The sequence below is a fragment of the Taudactylus pleione genome, unplaced genomic scaffold (assembly GCF_031769625.1).
Source record: "Taudactylus pleione unplaced genomic scaffold, aTauple2 ptg000446l, whole genome shotgun sequence".
NCBI classification, from domain to species: Eukaryota; Metazoa; Chordata; class Amphibia; order Anura; family Myobatrachidae; genus Taudactylus; species Taudactylus pleione.
This window is the reverse complement of record NW_028284848.1, coordinates 685920-710063: the sequence shown is the minus strand read 5'-3', so window position 1 is coordinate 710063 and position 24144 is coordinate 685920.

Below are 24144 nucleotides of genomic sequence, written 5' to 3'. Positions count from 1 at the left end.
GCTGTCCAGCTTCTAAACCACGTTTCAAGCAACGCTGTCTACTAGGCCCTCCAGGCCATACAGCAATCCTGCTTCAACATCACGTTTCAAGCAAAGCTGTCGACTAGGCCCTCCAGGCCATACAGCAATCCTGCTTCAACACCATGTTTCAAGCATCGCTGTCTACTAGGCCCTTCAGGCCGTACAGCAATCCTGCTTCAACACCACGTTTCAAGCACCGCTGTCTACTAGGCCCTCCAGGCCATCCAGCAATCCTGCTTCTTCACCACATTTCAAGCATTGCTGTCTACTAGGCCTCCTGGCCATTTAACAACTTTAGTGTGGACTGTAAACCTACTGTATATTCTATTGACTGTCCTATGGTTTCAGCTCCTTATTGCACCATTGACATGTTGTGTTTTCACTGGTCCGTCATATCATTTATTTAGTAAACTGCCATGATTTAAATATTCTTCTTGTGTCTGTTCTTCGATGTGCCACATATCTCCAACACCTCCATCTCGGTCCTAGCAATTGCTAGAGGATCGTAACAGCTTAATAATTATGTTGAAAACAACACCATCAATAAGGAAACCGGTGAATTCTTAAATAAGGATGAATATGCAGTCTTGGTTCTTTATATATTGCCGAAAACTCACAAAACTGACAACAAACCACTGGGTCGCCCTATTATAGAGAGCACTAACTCAGTTACTTCAAATTTGTCCTTTTTCATTGACCACCACTTACAACCTTTGATTGTGAAAGAGAGGTCACATTTGAAGGACACCAAAGACATTTTAAATAAATTAAGGAATGTCAAATAGGAAGAAGGGTTCATTCTTGCAATGGGAGATGTTAAATTATTATACATTCAACATCAGGATGGTATTACTGCTGTCAAAGAAACCCTTGATAATAGTGATATGAATCCCAACTTACATAATCTGGTTGTTGAGAGCATAGTATTCATCCTTTCCAATAATTATTTTAATTTTGATTGTTGCTTTTACAATCAAGATGTTGGTGCAGCGTTTGGGACCAGGTTTTCCCCTGGCTATGCCAACATATTCATGTCTAGATGGGAGGACACTACCGTCTGGCATGGACATGGTTGGGAGGCAAACCTGGTCCAATGGTGGTGATACATCAATGATGTACTCTTCATATGGAGGGGAGACCATATATCACTTCAAGATTTCTGTATGGGCAAATCGAGACAACTGCATGTTAGCATCTGGGTTTGTTCTGGACTCAGGGTGGTAATGGGAGCAGACACCTGAACAGATTTAAATTGAAAAGTGGGTTTTTAATGGGTGAACTTGCAAACATGTACACGGATAAAATAAAGTCCAGAATATTTACAGGATGGTGATTATTAGAAACTGTAGTGAAGTAAGAATAAATAATGTGGCAGAACTAATAAAAGTCTTTGTAATCCAAAAGGTCACTGCAAGGCTGCAGACAGGAAAACAGTTACTGATTGATACTGGTGAGATGAAATCCAGAGAGGTTATAGAGTAATTGGATTAGCAGCAGCTGATTAATTGAATGGAGAGTTGTACTGAGATGGCTCAGTGTAGAAACCGAGAGCTAGGTAAATGGAGGCAGTGTAGGTACAGGATTAACTGCACACTCAGGTCCTTTGGCAGGGAAAGGGTAGATAGAAGGTGTTGGATGGTTCCAGCAGGAGAATGGGAGCAGGCAGGGCGATGTAGGCTGCTGGGAAGCTGGGATTCAACAAAAGCACAGGTGAGCACTCAAACAGATAGGTTATTAGGAGCACAGGAACTCTCTCACAGCATGCGCTGGCAACTATGGGAAGCTCTGAACTCCCTTAAGTACCCAGTGCATTATTGTGATAGGTCAGAGAGAGCAAGTGATACGCCAGGGCTGGAGCAGCTAAGTCACATGACCAGAGGCAAGATGGCGGCACCCATACCAGAGCGGAATGGAAACACCATCAGGCTTACCCCGGCCAGAATGACACAGTGCCCGCAGAATACTTCACACAGCCAACACCCGCCACCAGACACCAGCCCCTCCGCCAGAAGGACCACGCCACAGCGCCCTCACAGGTAATACCCGTCGTCCCCTATGCCGAGAAACCCTGGTCATGACACTACATGCAGTAAACCATCAGATTCAAACACATACATTGACGCCAAGATCAACAATTTACCGCAATTGCTGCAAAATGTCCCGAAAGATCAATTTATCTGCTTAAAACAAATCTGTTCCAATAGAGATAGTGATGAAAAGAAGCAGATATTGAAAAGTAAATTCATAGAAAAGGGGTATAATCATGGATTGATACAAAGGGCAATTGAAGAAGTATCTGAAATTGATAGGAATAATCTCTTAGATGTAGCACCGAAATGTAAGACTACTTTGGCTCCATCCTATAGTTTGGCCTTTAACACTCAATACACTGGCCATCATAAATCTGTTGAGAAAATCTATCGGTCAAATTGGCAAATCCTATTAAATGATCCCACATTCACCATGGTTTTACCTCCAAAAGCTATATTTATATTAGGGGTGAGCGGTTCAGATTCTGTGGAATTTGAACCACTTCGAACATCGGGGATCTGAGTCCACCCGAGCCGCGGCTCTGGTGTTCCCGCCTGACTCGGATCCCACTGCGAAGCCGAATGTCATCCTCCTGACGTCGGATTCTCGTGACAGTTCGCCTCTACATAAGGCGCCGAGACCGACACTCGGCGCCATTTCTCCCCCACACTCTGCATGCTACGCACTGCTCTGTTGATACTGGCTGTGTACAGGGACAAGTGGCTGTGCTGGCAAAGTGACTATGTGAGGGGGCACACTGCACGCTGATCTATGCTACGCTATACTCTGCTGATTAAGTGGCTGTGTTCAGAGACTCACAAGTGGCTGTGCTGGTAAAGTGACTGTGTAAGGGGGCACACTGCACGCTGATGTATGCTGCGCTATACTCTGCTGATTAAGTGGCTGTGTCCAGAGCCTCACAAGTGGCTGTGCTGGTAAAGTGACTGTGTAAGGGGCACACTGCACGGTGATGTATGCTGCGCTATACTCTGCTGATCAAGTGGTTGTGTCCAGAGACATACAAGTAGCTGTGCTGGTAAAGTGACTGTATAGGGGACACAATGCATGCTAATGTATGCTGTGCTATACTCTGCTGATTAAAGTGACTGTGTCCAGGCTTACAAGTGGCTGTGCTGGCAAAGTGACTGTGTAAGTGTATAGGGGGCACACTGTAAACTGATATATGCTGCGCTACACTCTGCTAATTAAAGTGTCGAGACTCACAAGTGGCTGTGTGTACAAAAAAAAGTTTAAAAGAGTGAAAAAACTTTCAAGAAAGTTAAAAGTTTAAAAAATAAAAATAAAAATTATTTTTTGGTGCTGTACCCCACTGTTTATAGAGCCGCCATGACTCCTTGGGCCTTAGCTCTCTGTGTATAAAAGCACCGTAACTCCTTGGGCCTTAGCCCTCTGTGTATACAAGCACCGTGACTCCTTGGGCCTTAGCCCTCTGTGTATAAAAGCACCGTGACTCCATGAGCAGTAGCCCTCTGTGTATAAAAGCACCGTGACTCCTTGGGCCTTAGCCCTCTGTGTATAAAAGCACCATAACTCATTGGGCCTTAGCCCTCTGTGTACTGTATACAAACACTTTGACTCATTGAGCCTTAGCCCTCTGTGTATACAAGCACAGTGACTCCTTGGGCCTTAGCCCACTGTGTATAAAAGCACCATAACTCCTTGGGCCTTAGCCCTCAGTGTATACAAGCACTGTGACTCCTTGGGCCTTAGCTCTCTGTGTATCCAAGCACTGTGACTCCTTGGGCCTTAGCCCTCTGTGTATACAAGCACTGTGACTTCTTGGTAAGAGGCAGGCTGTAGCGCAGTCCAAAATTTCAAATAGGGGAGTCACACCAACAGTTATTTCACATGCTGCCAAACACCACTGGCTGGGACTCACTGGCAGTTGGTGTAGCTCCCCTATTTGAAATTTGGACTGTACTGCAGCCCCACCTCTGGAGCCTCCACCAATCATAAATCACCAGGGAAGTCCAATACCAGAGCATTGTGTCCCTCCTGGAGAGGGTCATGTTGGGAGGTATGGCCTTAGCCCTCTGTGTATAAAACATTGTGACTTCTTGGGCAGTAGCTCTTTGTGTATTAAAGCACTGTGACTCCTTGGGCCTTAGCCCTCTGTTTATACAAGCACCATGACTCCTTGGGCCTTAGCCCTCTGTGTGTAAAAGCACTCTGACTCCTTGGGCAGTAGCACTCTGTATATAAAAGCACAGTGACTCCTTGGGCCTTAGCCCTCTGTGTATAAAAGCACCGTGACTCCTTGGGCAGTAGCCCTCTGTGTATAAAAGTACTGTGACTGCTTGGGCAGTAGCCCTCTGGGTATGCAAGCACCATGACTCCTTGGGATGTAGCCTTCTGTGTATACAAGCACAGTGGTTTATTGGGCCGTAGCCCTCTGCATATACAAGCACCGTGACTCCTTGGGCCTTAGCCCTCTATGTGTCCATAACACACAAGTACTGTGACTCAGTAGTGAGTGGCAGTGAGTAGCAATGTTTCATAGATGTGCTTTAAACTGCGGTCTCTGTGCCGCTGCTCTGTTGCTTAGTAAACAGCCAGCTCACTGCAGCCTTTGGCCAATAATGGTGAAAACAATATTGTGAGCTGTGAAGTGGTCTAAATTGACTGTAAATGACTGGAAATTAATGTCATAGGGGTTAATAATACTCTAGGAACAAAAAAAAGCCCAAATTACGTGATTTAAGCTTTTTTTTGTAAATTTTTGTACAAAAAATCCAAATCCAAAACCAGTCACGGCAGGTTTGGCAAATCCAATGCCGGACGACGAATCAAATCCAAATCCAGCAAAAATGGTCCAGCGCACATCCCTAATTTATATATAAAAGAGCTACCAATATGTAGGACAAACTAGTGTCGAGTGCCTACTTAGAGAAACCTTTTAAGAGGTATTATTCAAAGGGTTCCATAGGTGAGGCAACTGCAGTATTTGCAAATCTTGCCCATCAGTCATAAAAAAGTTAACCCATTTTGAAATAGGCAGTCATAAGTATAAAATACAACATTTAATTACATGTAACACCAAATATGCCATTTCTGCCCTAGAGTGTTCCTGTAATAAATTATATATAGGAAAAACCACTAAGTCCCTTAAATTCCATTGGTCAGAAACACGTTAGGAATATAAACAAAGGTAATGAAAAGTATCCTTTTTCAACACATTTTAAAATGGTACATAACTGCTCAGTTAACAAATAACCAAATTCTGGGGTCTTGATTTTGTTAAAGAGGATTTGTGTAACAACAATAAAGATACCAGGTTAGCAAACAGGGAAATGAAGTGGATCCAAGATTTGAACACCTTGTCCATGGTCTTAACCATGATTTTGAGATCAAGTGGTGTTTATAAATACCTGTTTTATAATCATTATATATATATATATATATATACTGTATTTTTAGTTCAGATCAGACTGCTTATATTGTATGTGTATATTAGTTGTTTACTATGAGCCTGATTCAGAGATGTACACTAACCCAAAAGTTAGCGCACATCTCCGATGGTGGGAGGACTGAACATGCGCAGTAAGTGTACTGCACAACTGCGAGTTTGCTCACAGAGCCTCCCAGCCACAGCATTGTGAAGACCTTTGGTCATCCACAAGTGGAGCTGTTTGCAACTCCGTCAAAACATTCAAGTTCCAACCATTCTCTCCAGAATCTGCACTTAAGGGACCCTCCACATGGACGCGATGTCCTTCCCATGGACAGACCTTCCTCTTCCATACACCTTTCCTCCTCCTGCTATGCTACTGAAGGTCCTCCACATGATCAAAGCAGACAGGGTATTTAAAATTATTCTAGCATACCCCATCTGGCCCTCCAGAATTTTGTTCCCCTTGATCACCCCCCTCCACAAGGGTCCCAAGCTTCCCCTGGGCATGTCCAGAGACTGCTTCCAGGGGACTCCAGATCTCCTACAGAACCATTGCATGTGGATAGCAACATCACTAACCTCTCAGCCTCTACCATGGCCTTGATAAACGCCTCTCTTAGATCCAGAACAAAATCCTGATACCATCCATAATATATCAGTTTATGGCCTGGCAGGTTTCTCAGGCTCTCTCTTTCCAAGCCTAACTTAGCCCTAGATTTCCTGGTCACTAAGTTCAAGTCAGGCCTTGCTTCCGCCACGATACTGTATGTTCATATGGCTTGGCCCTGGCTCTACTTATTCCAGGCCTCACAGAAAATAAACTATACTGTACCTTAGCTTATTTAAAGATATTTTCTTGTCTAGACCTCCGTGCCCACAATATTCTCCCACGTGGGACATTAATCCTTTTGTTTTTTATTTCCTAGCCACTATTCCTTCCATTGTCGACATCTCTAATCTTTCAAGAAAGCTAGCTTCACTCCTAGCACTGGCATTTGCAGCCAGAGGAGCTGAACTTTCTTTAATATACACATCTTAACCCTGGATGACACCCACTCCAATGGGTTTCCATATTGTTTTGAGAGGACACACAAAGACCAGTTCCATTCAGACCCCTTTGGTGGAGTTCGATCTACTCAGAGACCAGTCAGATTTGGATCTTTGCATAGTTGAATGCTTATCTACCTAACATTCACAGCTTCACTGAGAAACAACATTTCTAACCTCTTTATCACCGCTGCTAGTGGCACGGCGAGCCACCAGCTACTCAAATATGGGGGCGGGACTTAGTGGCCACTGGTAGGCGGGGCTAAACACTGTCCTGTGAAGGGAAAAAAAATATCAGCTCCCTCTCATCCATCAATGGCGGAGAACCATTGTTTCTCCGCCATCAATGGCAAAATTAGTTAACAAAGGACGCCTATTCCTATGCCAGTTATTCTTCCTGGATTATCCTAGGGGGACATCGTCTGTGAATGCTATGTTTGATTGTGGAATAACCTGTGACTCTGACTACTCTAATATTCATCTTTACCTCAGTACTGTGCACTTATAAACCTCCTGGGGATGCCAGAATAATGCACAATACTCTGGTGATTAGCACAATATAAACAAGTGGTGGTGGGCATCTTGTGTAGCAAACAACAACAAACCTAATTACACGCTTCCTCATTCCGCACATTAATCATAATGGTTGCATGCACAACAAAATAATAGCAATTACATACCCGGTGATGCTGGATACACTATTCATAGATACAAGCTTACAGTGGATTCCAGAAATCTCATCTCTCACACATCAGAGACTTCATTACAATTCTGACCATCCCATCTAACAGGGACCTTCTTCTCCATACTCCACATATAGACATCCTTCAAACAGCCTTAAATGAAATTAAATTGCCTATATCTTTGCCCCCCTCCCCATTTGTACATTCAATACTGTAATAAATATGAAAGTCACTGATTCTATGCTTTTCATTACATACAATCATTTTAGATTTTGATGTATGACAATTTTCTTTGCAAACATAAACATTTCTATACTGCACATACACACAAAAAAAGTGTCTGCATATATGTTGCTTTTTTGTGTATATAACACTTATTACATTATAATATTGTGTAGAAATTAACTATACAATTATATTGTGTACACCGCTTACTTTTAAATCTATGGAATCTCGCCCTGGAGGTTGAGTCATTGATGTGAGGAGGCTGTCAGTGAGGTCGTAGGAGGCGGGCTGACAGCATTCATATAACATTTACCTCTGAAATATCGCTTGCAGGGCTCAGATTGCTAAACTGTGTTTCGTCCGCAATATTGTGCAGTGGATATGCCATCAACGTCCAGCGATGTGCGCTCTCGCTGATCGTTGATGACGTCACTTATCACTCGAACCTGCTGTCCAACCTGATGATAGGTGCCTGCACTGAACGATTTATCGTTCAGTGTGGGCTCAATATCCATTGCACGGTATAATGAACAATTGAACAATAACAATATGGTTATCGTTCAATCGTTCATTATATCGTGTAGTGGATATACGCGGCTTTAGAGCAGAGACCTTGAGCAGCAAGTACCCAACATCTAAAGCAGGACTGACAGCAAAGTTCCCAGCAGGGCATGCAGTTATGAAGTCAACATTTTGAAATGTCGAGATGCAACATGTCCACATCTGCAGAATTCTGACATGTTAACAATGTCGAAATGTGAAATTTAGATATGTGAAATGTCGACATTTTAGAGGGTTAGGGTTAGGCTGCGGGAGGGGAGGTTAGGGTTAGGCACTAGGGGGATCATTAGGGTTAGGCACTAGGGGGAGGGTTAGTGGTTAGTTATAAGTGCCGCAGGATTAGCTGGAGTCCTCATCAGCTGACCGTCTGACCCAGAAGACACCGCTGGACCCGCCGAACCAGGTAAATCACCACTAGACTACCAGGAACATTTTGTTGCCATTCTAATCATGACGACATTTCATCAGTGTTGAAATAATGAATGTCAAGGTGGTCAGTGTCGACATGCCAAGCATTACCACCATGTCGACAAAATATACCAAACCCTCCAGCAGAAGGCGACCAACTCGGGGTATAAATGGTGCTCAGGCAGCAGTTACCATAAGCATCCCTACACAACTCTTATACAAGTAAGGACAATAATAAATGTACAGTTCTATGCTCTCTGCCCTCCGTGACTTCATTGATTTATGGTTTCAATAAACTCCCCTTGTAATAGGTTTGTCGCTATCTGAGGCTGGATCATGCTTGTGTTATGACAGCAAAAAAGAATGATAGTGGATGCATTAATTAATACAGAAATGCGTCTAAAAATTCCAACATGGTGCGAAGCTCGTCAACCCTGCTGCTATCCTGTAAAAGCCTCAGTATTCCAAGCATTACTCTAGTAAAAGAGAGTTTAAGGACACTGATGCCATCAGTAATTTCCATATTTACACTACGATTGGAAATCCTCAGTTGCTTATGTTGTTGTAGTGCAGAGGTGTTCATGAGAAGTTGCTACATTCCTACAAGTTATTTGGATCTAGTGTTACTGCAAATATCCTGACATAAAACTCCTACACAGATTTTTCAGGACTTTCTGTTTCAAAGGTAAGTTCAGTAACATATCCAGTTGTTCAGGGGAAGCATGCCTATTAGATCCTAATGACTGCACAAAGCATTAACAGTTTCCTTAAAAGGATATGGCAGAAAGTACACGTGAACCTGAATTAAATCCTCAGATGCTGCACTCACACAGCAGCTTACATTACAAGTCCTGGCATAGCTCAATTCTCAGACCGTTTACAGTTACTGGTAGTATACAGTGTGTTCATTTCAAGCTGCTCAGATTTTGAACTTAACAACTTTTTAATGATCCCATGATCACCTTGGAAGCAATGAAAAGTACAAATATTTATAATAGTATATTGATAAATCCTTAAATGACAATCATTAGGGAATTGTGCAGTTGTTCCCCTCATGGTGCAGTGTGTAAGGTCTGCAGACTACACATACAGATATGTTATGTCACATAAAATAAAACACATCTCATACACTGTCAGAAAAACATTCCCAGATCTAAGAGGGGAAAAAATGTGCTGGTGCTCTGTGTAATGTGTCATTTTAAGTTTGACCCAGTTAAACTATTTAAAGTTTTTATCCAATTGTTTTTTTATCTCACTCCCTTACCAAAGTACTTTATTTTCTTATAATACACAAGTTATTATGATAATATGCCTGTATATCAAGTTCTGTAATTAAAATTTGTATAAAAAGGGATTTAAAACATTGGGATCTATTTATGAATATTTGTAATGGGTATGCAGTCAGGAAGCCGGCGGTCGAAATGTCGACCGCTGGCTTCCCGACTGTGTAATCCCGACAGGGGACTAATGACATGCATCGAAATCTTGATGCCTATCATTATCCCTACGCTGGGAGCCCGACGCCCAGCAGACAGCCATGGGGGGGAGGGTTAGGTAAGGGGCTCCCCGGGGGGGGGACTTAGGGTCAAGCACCCCCCCCGGGAGGGTTAGGCTATGGGAAGGGGGGGTTAGGCACCCCCGGGGGGAGGTTAGGCACCTCCGGAGGGAGGTTAGGGTTAGACACCCCCCGGTGTTTATGCTGCGGGGGCGGGGAGGTTAGGTTTAGGCACTTAGAGGGGGGTCAGGATTAGGCACTAGGGGAGGAGGTTAGGGTTAGGCACCGCTAAGGGAGGGTTAGGGTTAAGGGGGGAGAGGGTTAGTGATACTTACCTTAATTCCCTGTCGGGATCTTCATTGCTGCCGGTCTTCTGGCGTCGGGATTTGAACCGCCGGACATAGGTCCGGTGGTATTTCCTACCGATCCCTTGTAGTGTCCCCATGAAAATTAACATTCCATATTGTGGTGACTTGGAATGTTTTTTTTTGTATACAATTTATCGATGATGGCAAAAACCCCTCTCCTGTGTATAGGTTTTATCATCTTCACTGGCAATAAAGGGCTCTAGTAAAACGTACGTATGTGGATGCTGGCATAGTTGTACACTTTGCTGAAGTTTTCGCAGTTCAGCAATAATCAGGCATCTGAGTTGCATTGCGCATGCGTCAAGTTACATTACCGTAGTCGCTCGCAGCAAGTATTTATTCGCAGTGTGACTGACTGTCAGGGAGCGTTTGGGGGAGGTAATGGGATTGGAGGCAAGGAATGCAGGCATGTCACGACCATTCGGGGGGTGTCTCACCCTGCGACTGGGATACCATGCACAAAAAATATGGCTACGACATCTCAATTCCCACAGCCATTCTGCAGGACCATAGACTCACACAGGGCTGCAACAATCTACGATCGATGCTACATCTTTGTACGCAGATGGTGCTCCATTTTATGCAGATGTTTGGATTTGCAAAGCCGCAACTAGGTGGCTCAATATATCTCCCGGTGTCAGTGACATTTGCATATTTCACATAGCATGTCCATACACATTTGCAGCATGGGCGTCATTAGCGTACAACTCTGAATTAGGCCCATAGTCATTTGACCTTTTCACCAGAACACATCAATAACGTCTGCCAGTGTCAATTTCTGCAGATTATGCTGCATGTCCTCCTTATCTTACTGTTTCTGCATTATCATAGGTTCAGTTGTGTCTGCAGCACCTAGAGGTATCCTACTGGGCCTTAGCTACTTGCAGCACCTGTGCTTACCATGCAGTAGTCACTTCCAAAGTGCCTTTTAGCATTTCCTCCATTTTATCTGTTTGACTGGGTGGGAAGCTGAATCTGGCTTCCCTAAGCATCCCGTGATAACACCACTGGTGACAGGGACACCTTTAAGATGATGCTCGCATTGGTTTAGCAGTCTGCATTATTTGTTAGGATAGCAAACAACCGCAAAATATAAGTTTCTTCTTGTCAATCCCTAGCACTAAGCAAACAGTAATACTTACTGTATTGGAGCATACACACGGTCAGATTTGTCAGATGAACGATTGAACGATTTGAACGATTTGACCAACGATTTGAACTATGGCCCTCATTCAGAGCCGTTCGCTATTTGCGGTCGTTCGTTTAAAAACAAGGGGTGGCTATTCAAATGATCCGTACGCACATTGCAGTCTGTTCACACCTCTAAGTCTGAACGAACGAGCAAAACATACGCTCGTTTATTTGTTAAAAACGCCCCCTGGCCGCTCGCATCCTACGTCATGTCCGCTATTTATTAGATTAATCGAGTACATCGACAAGGGTATGAACTGCTCGCTATTCTTGTGGTTGGTGTTTGCTACCACAAATTTGCGAGCAGTTCTGGCTCTAAAATAACCCAGTGACGTGGTCAATGACGCTGCTGTTTTAAATATACACACCCATAAAACGCCCGTTTTGACCTTTAAGCACGCCTGCGTTCGGATCTCCACTCCCCATTTTCAAGCACCTTCCCCTGTTACCACCCACATACGCCTCATTCTGTCACTCAAAATAGCAGGCACTCGCTATATAGCGTACAAACGATTTTCGGCCGCACTGACTGGTTCGCGCATGCGTACTAAAAAGCGTACGCATGCGCAGATGTGCAAACGGCTCTGAATGAGGGCCAATGAACGATTTTTGACTGCAGTAAAATGAATGGAATCGTCCAAATCTGACTGCAAACACATCAGATGTCAGATATCGTTATCTGACCATCGGGAACGCGCATTGTTCATCGTTCATACATGTCAGATATGTCAGATTTTCCTTCAGATATGAAAAATTGAACAATTTTTTAAATTGTTATCGTTCAGATCTGTAGAAAAATCTGACTGTGTGTATGCACCATTGTCCAGCATCGATCACCCTGCCCACAGGAACCAGCACTTTTTAAAAGGCTAAGGGGGTCATTCAGACCCGCTCGCGAGCAAAGGACGCTCGCAAGCGGGTCGATGTTGTGCGAATGCACATGCGCACGACGGAGGGAGCTCCGTCGTGCGCATGCGCGAGACCCGGCGAGCGACGAGGAATACGTCACTCGGGGTCTCGCACCAAAGGGGGCGTGCTGTCGATGGTGAGTGACAGCACGCCCCCTTTGGTGGGCGTGCCGGGGGCGTGGCTGCCAGACGGAGGCGTTCCCATGGGAACGCCTACCGTCTGAAGCCGGCCCCACTGACATCAGTAATGATGTCAGTGGGAGTGATTTTGGCTCTGATAGAGCCAAAATCACTCCTGGGCTTGCGGCAGCGAGACCCTACCGCAGGGTCTCGTCGCAAGCCCGATGGTCGCGATGGTCTTGACCATCGCGACCATCTTTATGGCCGCTCGCATATGCTGTGGGTGGTCACCCACAGCTATGCGAGCGGCCAGGAGGCCGCTCCATTTTCAGGGAGGAGGGCACTGATTCAGAGCGAGCGCTCTGGTCAGAGCGTTCGGCTCTGAATCAGGCCCTAAGCTCCATCTAATTGACTGGCAATAATTTATGATTTCCTTTTCCTGGGGCTAACAGTTCCCTGTTTCACTATATAAAGCCATCTTCTGTTTTGTATTGAAGCCAGACAGCCACCTTTACCAAGATGGCCCCCGGACCAGTTACTGCAGATGTGCCAACCCCACAACCATGTGCTATCTTGCAGTGTGTGATGTGCTGCACAGATGTATAGCACATGTTCCTACAGGGTGTGAGTACCTGTAATACCACTGCTGTCTCTTCAGATATAAACGTCTTACTCTGTGTTACTCTGTATAACCACTGTTATATCTGTTACTGCTGTTAACCTTAATAAACCTGCAAGCCTAGTTAAGGACAAACTGTCTCCCCCCAACTCAATTTTACAATTTCGCTAGCACATATTGTTTGACTCCATTAAGACATATCAGCAGGTTATGGGCACAGGCACCACATGTACCAAAGTATCCTGTGTGTGAAGCACTCAGTTAGGGCCTGATTCAGACCCGCTCACGAGCGCACAGCGCTCGCAAGCGGGTCGATTTTCCCCACTGCGCATGAGCCGCCTCTGGCGTGTGCATGCGCAAGCCCCAGCGAGCGACGGCAGCTCGTCGTTCTGGGGCTCACTACAAGACGGGGCGGCTGTTGATGTTGATTGACAGCTCGCCCCGTTTTTGTAGGCGGGGAGGGGGGGTGGCTGCACAAACGTTCCCTTGGGAACGTGACCATCGCCAGGCTGGCGTGACCATCTCCAGGCCGCTCGCACTAGCTGTGGGTGGTCACCCACAGTTTTGCGAGCGGCCTGGATGCCGAAACAAAGCAAGAAAAAAACGCCCTGATTCAGAGCGAGAGCTCGCAAACAGCGAGCGCCTCTGAATCAGGCCCTTAGTCCTGTGTTTGGATCAGCTTACTGCATGCACTGGCAGCAACAGCAGCAGCAGCCAGCATGAACTTCATGAAACTGAGAGGCTCAGAGATTTATACCACATGGAAGTTCACTATGGAGATGCAACTGAGACGTGATGTCATAACCCGGTGAAAGTGATCCTCTGTGGAGGACTGTGAGCCGGGGGGTTCAGGTGACTATCGGAGTGACTGTGGCTAGGTCTCCTATTTGCGGCCGAACACAGGTTTGGCTAGACCTGCCCAGAGGCGCGGAGTCTAACTCACTTGGTGGTTTTCTCCAGTGACCCCTCCAATTGGGATTTGGTTTTCCGCTGCACCAAGTGAGCAGGTTGCGGCCCTCTGGACAGGTACCTGGGAATGACAGAAGACCGGAAACTATATTACGTTAAGTTATTGCTAGAACACTGGAGATACACTGGAACACTATTAGAAATCCTGATCATCGGCTTGCATGAGATTACTGAGAATGTACTAAGAATCACTAAGAAATCCAGGATCTGACTAGCTCAGGGAGATGTGGACACAGGCAGGTACTGGAGTTTGCTAAATATGCAGGAAAACACAAACATATACTGGGGATTGCACATACAAGAGTAGAGTGGACTCAAGGAATATATTGGGAAAGCTAGGAATGTGGTACTGGACAAAGGCCAAATACTGGGAGAGCTAGAAATGCTGTTACTGGGCAAAGGCCAAATACTGGGAGAGCTAGAAATGCTGGTACTGGGCAAAGGCAAAATACTGAGAATAATTATATATGCAGGTGCAGATTGCACAGACAAGACATATAGAGAAGATAGGCATACACTGGGAGAGTGCTAACTGCAAGTGCTGTGAGCTAATTAATACCAGCAGGTAATCTGACACTTCAGTGATACAGGGTAATAGCCACAGGAAAGCTGCAATAGAATTAGCAGCACATATACAAAGACACAGGGAAGGGACATGAAACACTGAAGGACTGTGAGAAAGCTAAAGTCTCAGAGTAAGGTTTAGCATGGAAGCTAATACAGGAAACTGGGAAACTGTGAGCAGGCTGAAGCAACACGCTGAAGGATTTAGCACAGAGCAATAGTGGGAGTAACACAGGCACTTGGAATAACGAAGTTGAACAGCATCTTCCTGAAGTTCTGGGGGCGGATTTATACCCAGGGGTAGCAGATTATTGGAGCACAGCTTCAGCTGACTGAGATCATGCTACCATTGGTTAGGAGGACTGTCACATGAGAGGAACTGTCATGGTGGCGCCCATGATGGGAACTCCAATCCCCAAAACACACAGCCGACCATGGAAGTCCGCAAAAGCACCTAAGGTAGAATACTCAGCATCTCACCCCTCACTGCACCAGGCGTCTGACCACAAGGAAGTCAGGGGAAGCCGGCATGGAGGTAAGAGATAGCCGATCCTAGGCTGAACCCTGACAGTACCCCCTCCTTTTAGGGTGGGCACCGAACACCCATAAAAGCTCAGCTGGAACTCCTCAGAAAGACACAAAAAATACTTGAAAACACAGGAAAGTCAAAAATCTTTGAAGACATAAGATGTTTTTGAAGATTAGAAGAACAAGGTACACAACTACCAGATGGTCTCTCAAACTTCAATTGGGACTAAATAATTGGAAAAAATGGTCAACTTGTCATAGAAAGGTTGGTCACCAGGAAGTCATCGACTCTTCTTCTTTTACCGAGACTTTTTCGAACCACTTGAAGTAGAAGACTTAAGTTGCAAAGTGTCTTTCACGGGAACTACCAAAATAATTTTTTCATCGTACTCAGGATCGTAGTCAGAATCTGTATTATAATTAATCATCCTTATGCCTCCTTGAGTCTTATCCTTCGGGACAGGTCGTTTTTGAACTGGATCTTTTTGAGAAGGACTCAAAGAAATGCATCTGAGCTTAATAGCAGAGGGTGGTACCCCAGAAGTTGAGACTTTGTTGAGATGAGTATCCTCGAGAGAACTGTAAGGATAAGTTGGACCAAATTCTTTAATGATTGCCGCAGTAAAGGCTACTAAATCTGACAGCATCGGATCCTTTGAATCATAAATAGGCTCAACCCAGTCCCAAGCTTTACCTCGGAAAGATGAAATTATAAATTTTACTACATTAGTAGGCTTGATTTCAGACTATGGAGAGGATTTCATAATAGCGATGAAATAATTCACCAAAGCATAATACTGCGTTATATCTCCATAAAAAAAATGGACATAGAAACATCAGATGGATCCTGAGGTATACCTTTAAATGTAGTGGTAGCATCATCTTGTGAACCTCTTAATGGATTGGGCACTAAAACATTTGACTTTGACACAACACTAGAAGATTCTTCCTTGAGTAAAGAACCAGAGATCTTTCCTTGGGATACAGATTTTTAAATCCCTTTTTGAGATATAAAACTTGAGACTTTCCCCTGGACTATGAGACTTGATACCCCCTGCCGGGGTACATAACTAGAAACCTCCTCTGGAGGTATGATGCTTGAACCCCCATCTTGGGGAGTAACACTTGGAAACCCTTGTTCTTGGGGTACAAGACTTGAGACCCCCTCCTAGGGTAAGACACTTGAACTCTTCTTCGGAAATGTAATACTCGAAATCCCCCCCTGGGGGATGGCACTAGGAATCCCATCCTGGGGTGAGACACTTGAAGTCCCCTCCAGGGGAATAACACCACGAACCCCATCTTGGGGCATTACACTGGGAACCCCATCCTGGGGTAAGACACTTGAATTCCCCTCCTGGGGTATAACACTGGGAACCCCATCTTGGGATGAGGCACTTGAATTCCCCTCCTGGGGTATAACACTGGGAATCCCATCTTGGGATGAGGCACTTGAAATCCCCTCCTGGGGTATAACACTGGGAATCCCATCTTGAGGTATAACACTTGGAACCCCACCCTGGTGTGAGACACTTGAGATCCCATCTTGGAGAATAACACTGGAAATTCCCCGTTGGGGCACAACACTGGGAACCCCATCCTGGGGTGAGACACTTGAAATCCCCTCCTGGGGTGAGGAAACTGAAACCCCCTCTTGGGGTGCGAGGCTTGAAACCCCCTCCTGGGGTGAAGAACTTGAAATAAGGACTTTCTCTTGAAACGTAACACTGGAAATCCCCTCCTGGGGTATTACACTGGGAACCCCATCCTGGGGTGAGACACTTGAAGTCCCCTCTAGGGAAAGGACACTAGGAACCCTCTCTCTGGGTAAGAGGCTTGAAACCCCCTCCTGGGGTAAAGAACTTGAAATGAGGATTTCCTCTTGGGGCGTGACACTTGAAATCCCTTCTTGGGATATAACACTAGAAACACCTTCCTGGGGGATAGCATTTGAGGCCCCTTCCTGGCAAACAAGATTTGAAAACTTCTTTTGAGGTGAGAGACTCAAGGCCCCCTCCTGGAGTACAGAACTTGACACTCCCTGTTGAAGTATGGGACCTAAAACCCCCTTCTGGGGAAGCTGACTTGTCTTTTCCTTTCGGGGTACACAATATGAAACCCCCTTTTGGGATGCAAGAACACAGACTTCCTCCTGGGGTGAGTGGCTCAGAACCCCCTCTTGAGATATGGAACTTGAGACCCTTTCTTGGGGAGTAACACTTGAAATTACGGTCCGCTCCTGGGGCATAACACTTGAAACGAAGGCCTCCTCCTGGGGCGTGAAACTCGAAATGAAGACCTCCTCTTGAGGCGTGTAACTCGAAACGAAGGCCCCCTCCTTTGGCATGAAACTCAAAACGAAGACCCCTCCCTGGGGCGTGAAACTTGAAATGAAAGCCCCCTCTTGGGGTACAACACTTGTAACCCCCTTCTGGGGTGAGAGATTTGAAACCCCCTCCTGGGGCATGAAACTTTAACGAAAGCCCCCTTCTGGGGCGTGGAACTTGAGACCCCCTCTTGGGGTGCGAGACTTGAGACCCCCTGCTGGGGTGCGAGACTTGGGACCCCCTGCTGGGGCGCGAGACTTGGGACCCCGTGCTGGGGTGGGAGACTTGGGACCCCCTGCTGGGGTAAGGAAGTTGAGACCCCTCCTGGGGCTACTGACTGGAGTCCCGTATTGAGAAAAGCAGAATCCGGACTGGGATCGGAACAGGCAGAATCCAGGCTGGGACTGATGGAAATGGAATCCGGGCCGTGACCAGTAGAAGTGGAATGAGTAGTGTACCTGACTTTAGAAGGTTGAAATATCCTCCCAATATTTCTTAGACGAGGGTTGAAGCATCTTGTAGCAGAACCCCAATCGAAAACTTGAACTTTCTTTTGCTTAGTGGACATCACCTCCTTATCTGTAACTGAAGAAACGGGAATCACTGATGGATGATGGGGAGAACTGAAAACGCAGACATTAGGAGTCACACACTTGTCACCACTTCTCAGTGGGCGCAGAGTACAGTCCTTAAGAAAGTGATCGTCATAACCGCAATATAAACACAGATGCAGTTCCCGGCGTTGCTGACGTTCAACCTCAGTAAGTTTAGGGAGCAGGTAACTTTGATGCTTTACTGTAGTTTGCTTGGAAAAGCTGTTAGTCAAGTCAGGAGTAGCACTAGAAAGCTTGGAAATAACTTGAAAAATTTTGGGACGGAGATTTTGTAGTTGTTCTAGAAGCCAGAAGAAACTCTTGAAAGGTTCAGGGTCACGAATATCAGGAAATTGGGGAACCAGAGGACACTTGAGAGGTTCACTAGCTTGCACAGAACATTTTTCATCTGTAGAGGTAATTGAAACTTCGGAACGAAACTGTGGAGAATTCACTGGTGGAACTTGTGGTGTGTCTGGGGGCAAAGCAGCTAGAACTGAATGAATAACCATAATTGACTAGAGAGTTCTTGCAGCTGCTGTCTGACGGATTGCAAAGCTGTGTCCTGTGCAGACACACGAAAGAGTAAATCCTGAAAACCTGCTTCAACCTGGAACCCGGCGGCTTGCATATTAGGCTGTTCAAACTGTCACAACCCGGTGAAAGTGATCCTCTGTGGAGGACGGTGAGCCGGGGGGTTCAGGTGACTATTGGAGTGACTGTGGCTAGGTCTCCTATTTGCGGCCGAACACAGGTTTGGCTAGACCTGCCCAGAGGCGCGGAGTCTAACTCACTTGGTGGTTTTCTCCAGTGACCCCTCCAATTGGGAATTGGTTTTCCGCTGCACCAAGTGAGCAGGTCGCGGCCCTCTGGACAGGTACCTGGGAATGGCAGAAAACCGGAAACTATATTACGTTGAATCACTAAGAAATCCAGGAGCTGACTAGCTCAGCAGCTCAGGGAGATGTGGACACAGGCAGGTACTGGAGTTTGCTAAATATGCAGGAAAACACAAACATATACTGGGGATTGCACATACAAGAGTAGAGTGGACTCAAGGAATATATTGGGAAACCTAGAAATGTGGTACTGGACAAAGGCCAAATACTGGGAGAGCTAGAAATGCTGGTACTGGGCAAAGACCAAATACTGGGAGAGCTAGAAATGCTGGTACTGGGCAAAGGCAAAATACTGGGAATAATTATATATGCAGGTGCAGATTGCAGAGCCAAGACATATAGAGAAGATAGGCATACACTGGGAGAGTGCTAACTGCAAGTGCAGATTTGCACTGACAAAACACAGAGCAGATTGACACAGACATGTGCTGGGGGGTCCAGCTGTGAGCTAATTAATACCAGCAGGTAATCTGACACTTCAGTGATACAGGGTAATAGCCACAGGAAAGCTGCAATAGAATTAGCAGCACATATACAAAGACACACAGGGAAGGGACATGAAACACTGAAGTACTGTGAGAAAGCTAAAGTCTCAGAGTAAGGTTTAGCATGGAAGCTAATACAGGAAACTGGGAAACTGTGAGCAGGCTGAAGCAACACGCTGAAGGATTTAGAACAGAGCAACAGTGGGAGTAACACAGGCACTTGGAATAACGAAGTTGAACAGCATCTTCCTGAAGTTCTGGGGGCGGATTTATACCCAGGGGTAGCAGATTATTGGAACACAGCATCAGCTGACTGAGATCATGCTACCATTGGTTAGGAGGACTGTCACATGAGAGGAACTGTCATGGCGGCGCCCATGATGAGAACTCCGATCCCCAAAACACACAGCCGACCATGGAAGTCCGCAAAAGCACCTAAGGTAGAATACTCAGCATCTCACCCCTCACTGCACCAGGCGTCTGACCACAAGGAAGTCAGGGGAAGCCGGCATGGAGGTAAGAGATAGCCGATCCTAGGCTGAACCCTGACACGTGAGAAGCTGTGGAAGACTACAACTAAACCTGGTGACAATCCTAATCCTGATTAAGTAGATAGAGGCATGGGCATCATAGGCTTAAGTGTGGAGCAACACATTTTCGCCATAATTCATGGGAAAGTGTCATGTGAATAGCCCTATAGACAGCGTATGCAGACAGAGGTCTCATATACTGCATGGTACTACATTGAGTGAATGAAATACATGAATGACTATATTGATAAGATGATGTCTATATCTCAGCAGATACCATCTGCAGGAGTCCAAGTCAATAATATGGAAGTCATAATGGAGATGCTATAGAACCTAGCAGTAGCCCTAGAGTCCAATATGAACAAGCTATCAATAGAGATTGTGAGGACTAAACTGTAGCAGTTCCAGGAATGCATACCAGTCGAAGTAACTGCTGAAAATACTGCAATACACATAATGAATACCAAGTTCAAAAGGCCCAACTGCTGGTGTTTCATATGTCACAAAGTTGGTAACAAGGCCTCAATGCAAACTGAAAGATGTGAATGCCGCACAACAAAAGAAGCATGACAAGAAAAATTAGTCAGCCCAAAGTGTCATGGACAGTCGTAGAAGAGACTGTTGATACATAGACTTGGGAGCAATAAGACACTTTAGTAGTAACCAGGAGGGGTTTACATCACTAGCCATATGTGATTCTCTAAAGATTAGAGGATTAGTGAATACAGATGTGTGTGGCCTGATGGAGGTGAAATCAATAAGTGGAAACTTTCTGACATTTATCAATTACTTCATAAGAATGAGACACATTTACTTCATCAAACCAAAGAGTAAAGTAATAGATAAAACTGCAGATTACAAGAGATCAGTAGCAGCTTAAACCGGTCAGAAGATGAAAGTCTTGAGATCTGACAATGGTGGAGAATACGAAAACATTAACATAGCAACCTTTCTAAAGAAGAATAGAATTGAGCATCAACTAACAATTGCATACACGCAGTGTAAGTGAGCATGTCAACAGCACATTTGTGGAAAGAGCAAGGTCTATACTGCATGATGCCAACCTAGAAAAATGCTTTTGGGCTTAAGCAGTGTCTATAGCAGTCTACCTAAAGAACTGTGCACCCACAGTTGCAGTACAAGGCAAAACACCAATAGAAGTTGGTCTGGAGCTAAGCCAAGCATCAATCATCTCAGAGTATCTGGATGCAGAACATATGCTCACATACCTAAACAGAAAAGACGCAAGCTAGATCCCAAATCAGTGGAGTATATCATGCTTGGATATTGTCAAGAGAGCAAGGGACACAGACTTTGGTACTTCACAAAGAAAAAGCTCATAAAGTCAAGAGATGTTGTATTCCAAAAAACAGCACCACTAAAATAAAGCTGAAACATGAACTACAGAACTTGTTTGTTATGTTGGATATACCAGCAGAAGAAAGTGTGTCAGAATCAGAAGCTGACAATACAGATATCCACACTCAACTACAAAGTAAAAGTTCTGAGAGAAACAACAAGGGAGAACCATCCAAGAGATATTCTGAAGAATTTGCAAACATTATATTCTATGAACCTCATAATATCCAGGAGGCAAAGTCAAGCAATGACTGGAAAGAATGGAATAATATGAAAAATGAAAAGTCTAAGTGATGAGGTAAAATGTATTTAGTGGAACCGGAGACAGCTTGCAGGGAGGGTAGGTGGGTGTTAGAGAGGAGTGTATTCCAGCTCCATCTCCTGTTCTGTATTGAAGCCGGCCAGCCAACTTTACCAAGATGGCTACTGAACCAGTGTTTGCGCATGTACGTCCCCGTGCCATTTTGCTGAGTGTGTGATGTACTGCACAGACATGCAGCACATATTTCTCCTGGGAGTGAGTAACTGTAATACCACCACTGACTCTTGTGATATAAATCGCTTAGTTTGTATTATTCTTTGTTACATCTGGCAACCGTTGCTATATCTGCTACCGCTGTTATCCTTAATAAACCTGAAAGCATGGCTAAGGATAAACTGTCTAGCATAAATTCCATTTCACAATTTCATTGGTGCCTATTGTTCTACTACAATAGGACACATAAACATATATCACCACTAGCATAATGTGTTGAACAGTGTTGCTCTAACAGTGTTCACATACATTGTGCCAGTAATACTGATTTTGTCATAATCAGCAACTGCAAACTTTATGACAGATATTAATTATGCCTCCAATATTTCCCATTGAAATTGTGCCACCCAATTACTTATACCACCAGTGCCCAAAAACAGAGGCTGCAGCTGCAGTGGAAGCTGGGACTCAGAGAGGAGTAGGCTGGTTACAAGCTCTGAGAGACTGTGCAAGGGGAAGTGATATCAGTTTAACTGAGAATTCAAAAGCTTGACTGCTCCTGCAATTCTTAGTGTAGTTCAAAACCTGAGAATGAATAGCGATGGCACAGCAGGAATGGCTACACTTATTGCACTGTGAGTATAGCCACTGTGCCTGTGAATGGGCTTTTAACCTTTTAGGCACTGGCCCATCTGTGTAATCTTCATATGGTAACCACTTTTTGTTAAAAAATAAAAAAACTTTGTCTTTAAGTCATGGTTGACTGGAAGGCCCTCTAGGACTCACTGGGGCTTGGTGACTGTTTACATTACCTAATAACTAAGCTGGCCCAGACTATTAATTAATTAATTAAAGCATTGTGCCATTTTCTGTGAAGTTTGTCCAGTGTATCCTCCTGGGGATGTCATAATGTCATCCAGTGATTTTAATGGCCTCGTGGTGACTCAACATGAAGTGCTGCCGGCCACTGCTACAGTAGAACTGCAACTGTCTTCTTATATGTGAATCTGTTGATGACTGCTTCTACAAATCGGCACTGGTTTAAGATGTTACCCCCTTGATGCATTTGTATCAAGATGGGATTTGTTTATATATTATTGCCATGTAAATGAGGATGTTTATTCTTGCAATTTGGATCCCTATAGGCGCTACCTGAGCAGTTTATGTACTGCAGTCTGTACTAGTTAGAGAATACTGCGGGGTCATGTGGCCGGCAGCAGGAGAGACACTCAATGCAACAAGTCTCTTTAAGTTCAGTATAGACGAAGTTAGCAAGAGGCTTACAGTCAGCAGCTGAATTGGTGTAGTGAGTGACACCAAGCGAGGTACAGACAATGGTTGTAGTGATCTTGTGCTCATCAGCAAGGTTTGGTACACGGTTATCAGGGAACACCAGCCGAAGCACAGACAAGGATTATAACAAAGTCATGGTTGTCAGCAAAGTTGGTACATGGATATCAGTATCTCCAGGCATGCTACAGACAAGGATAAGAATTGGAACGTGGTCAAGAATTAGGCAGAAAGTCAGGATACATTGCAGCACTTCAGACATGGAACACCAAGGCAAGGTAGTCTTCTAATAATTGAGCCCTGTGACATCAGTGCACAAAGGTGATATAGGTTAGTGTAGATCTCACCTGTATACATATCTCCTTTGACCTCACAGAGTGGTGGAGCTACCACAGCACCTGGACACTGGAATGGCGGTGGACCAAGGAAGCCAGCAAACTTGGGCTAACTGCGGAGATTGAACAGAACACCCTGACAAGAGATGTCTCACAGAAACCCTGCCTGTGCCCTGCACTCTCTGCGATTCCTTGTGTGTGGTGGTGAGTATTGTTAGCGCTACTTGTGACAATGATGACCTATTCACGTTATGAATTTGTTACATAACTTCTTATTGCTTAATTTCTGATATCAGTGAGCATTTTATGCACATTAACTATGTGTTTGCTGAATTTAACAGATTAAAAATAAAATTGTGGCTGTGGCATAGACATATCTTGGTGTATATTGTCAGTCAGTAATACCTCATTTAGCAGAATCACAGCTTCCCAATATTTCTTATAGCCAGGTTATACCCCTTTTACACTGCAGCTAAAACCCGGGTTGCTGCTTGGTGTAAACGGGGCCAGAGTTGCATTCCCGGTTCGAGTGACCAGACAATGCAACTCAGATAGCTTACAGGGTTTAACATGGGAACGACCCATGTAAATTTACAAGTAAACTAGTAACCCTGGTTGTCTGACCCAGGTCCTGTTTACAGCATGAGGAGAACCAGATTTTCCAGCGCTTTGGAGATTATGTCATCTCCAAGGGGATACTT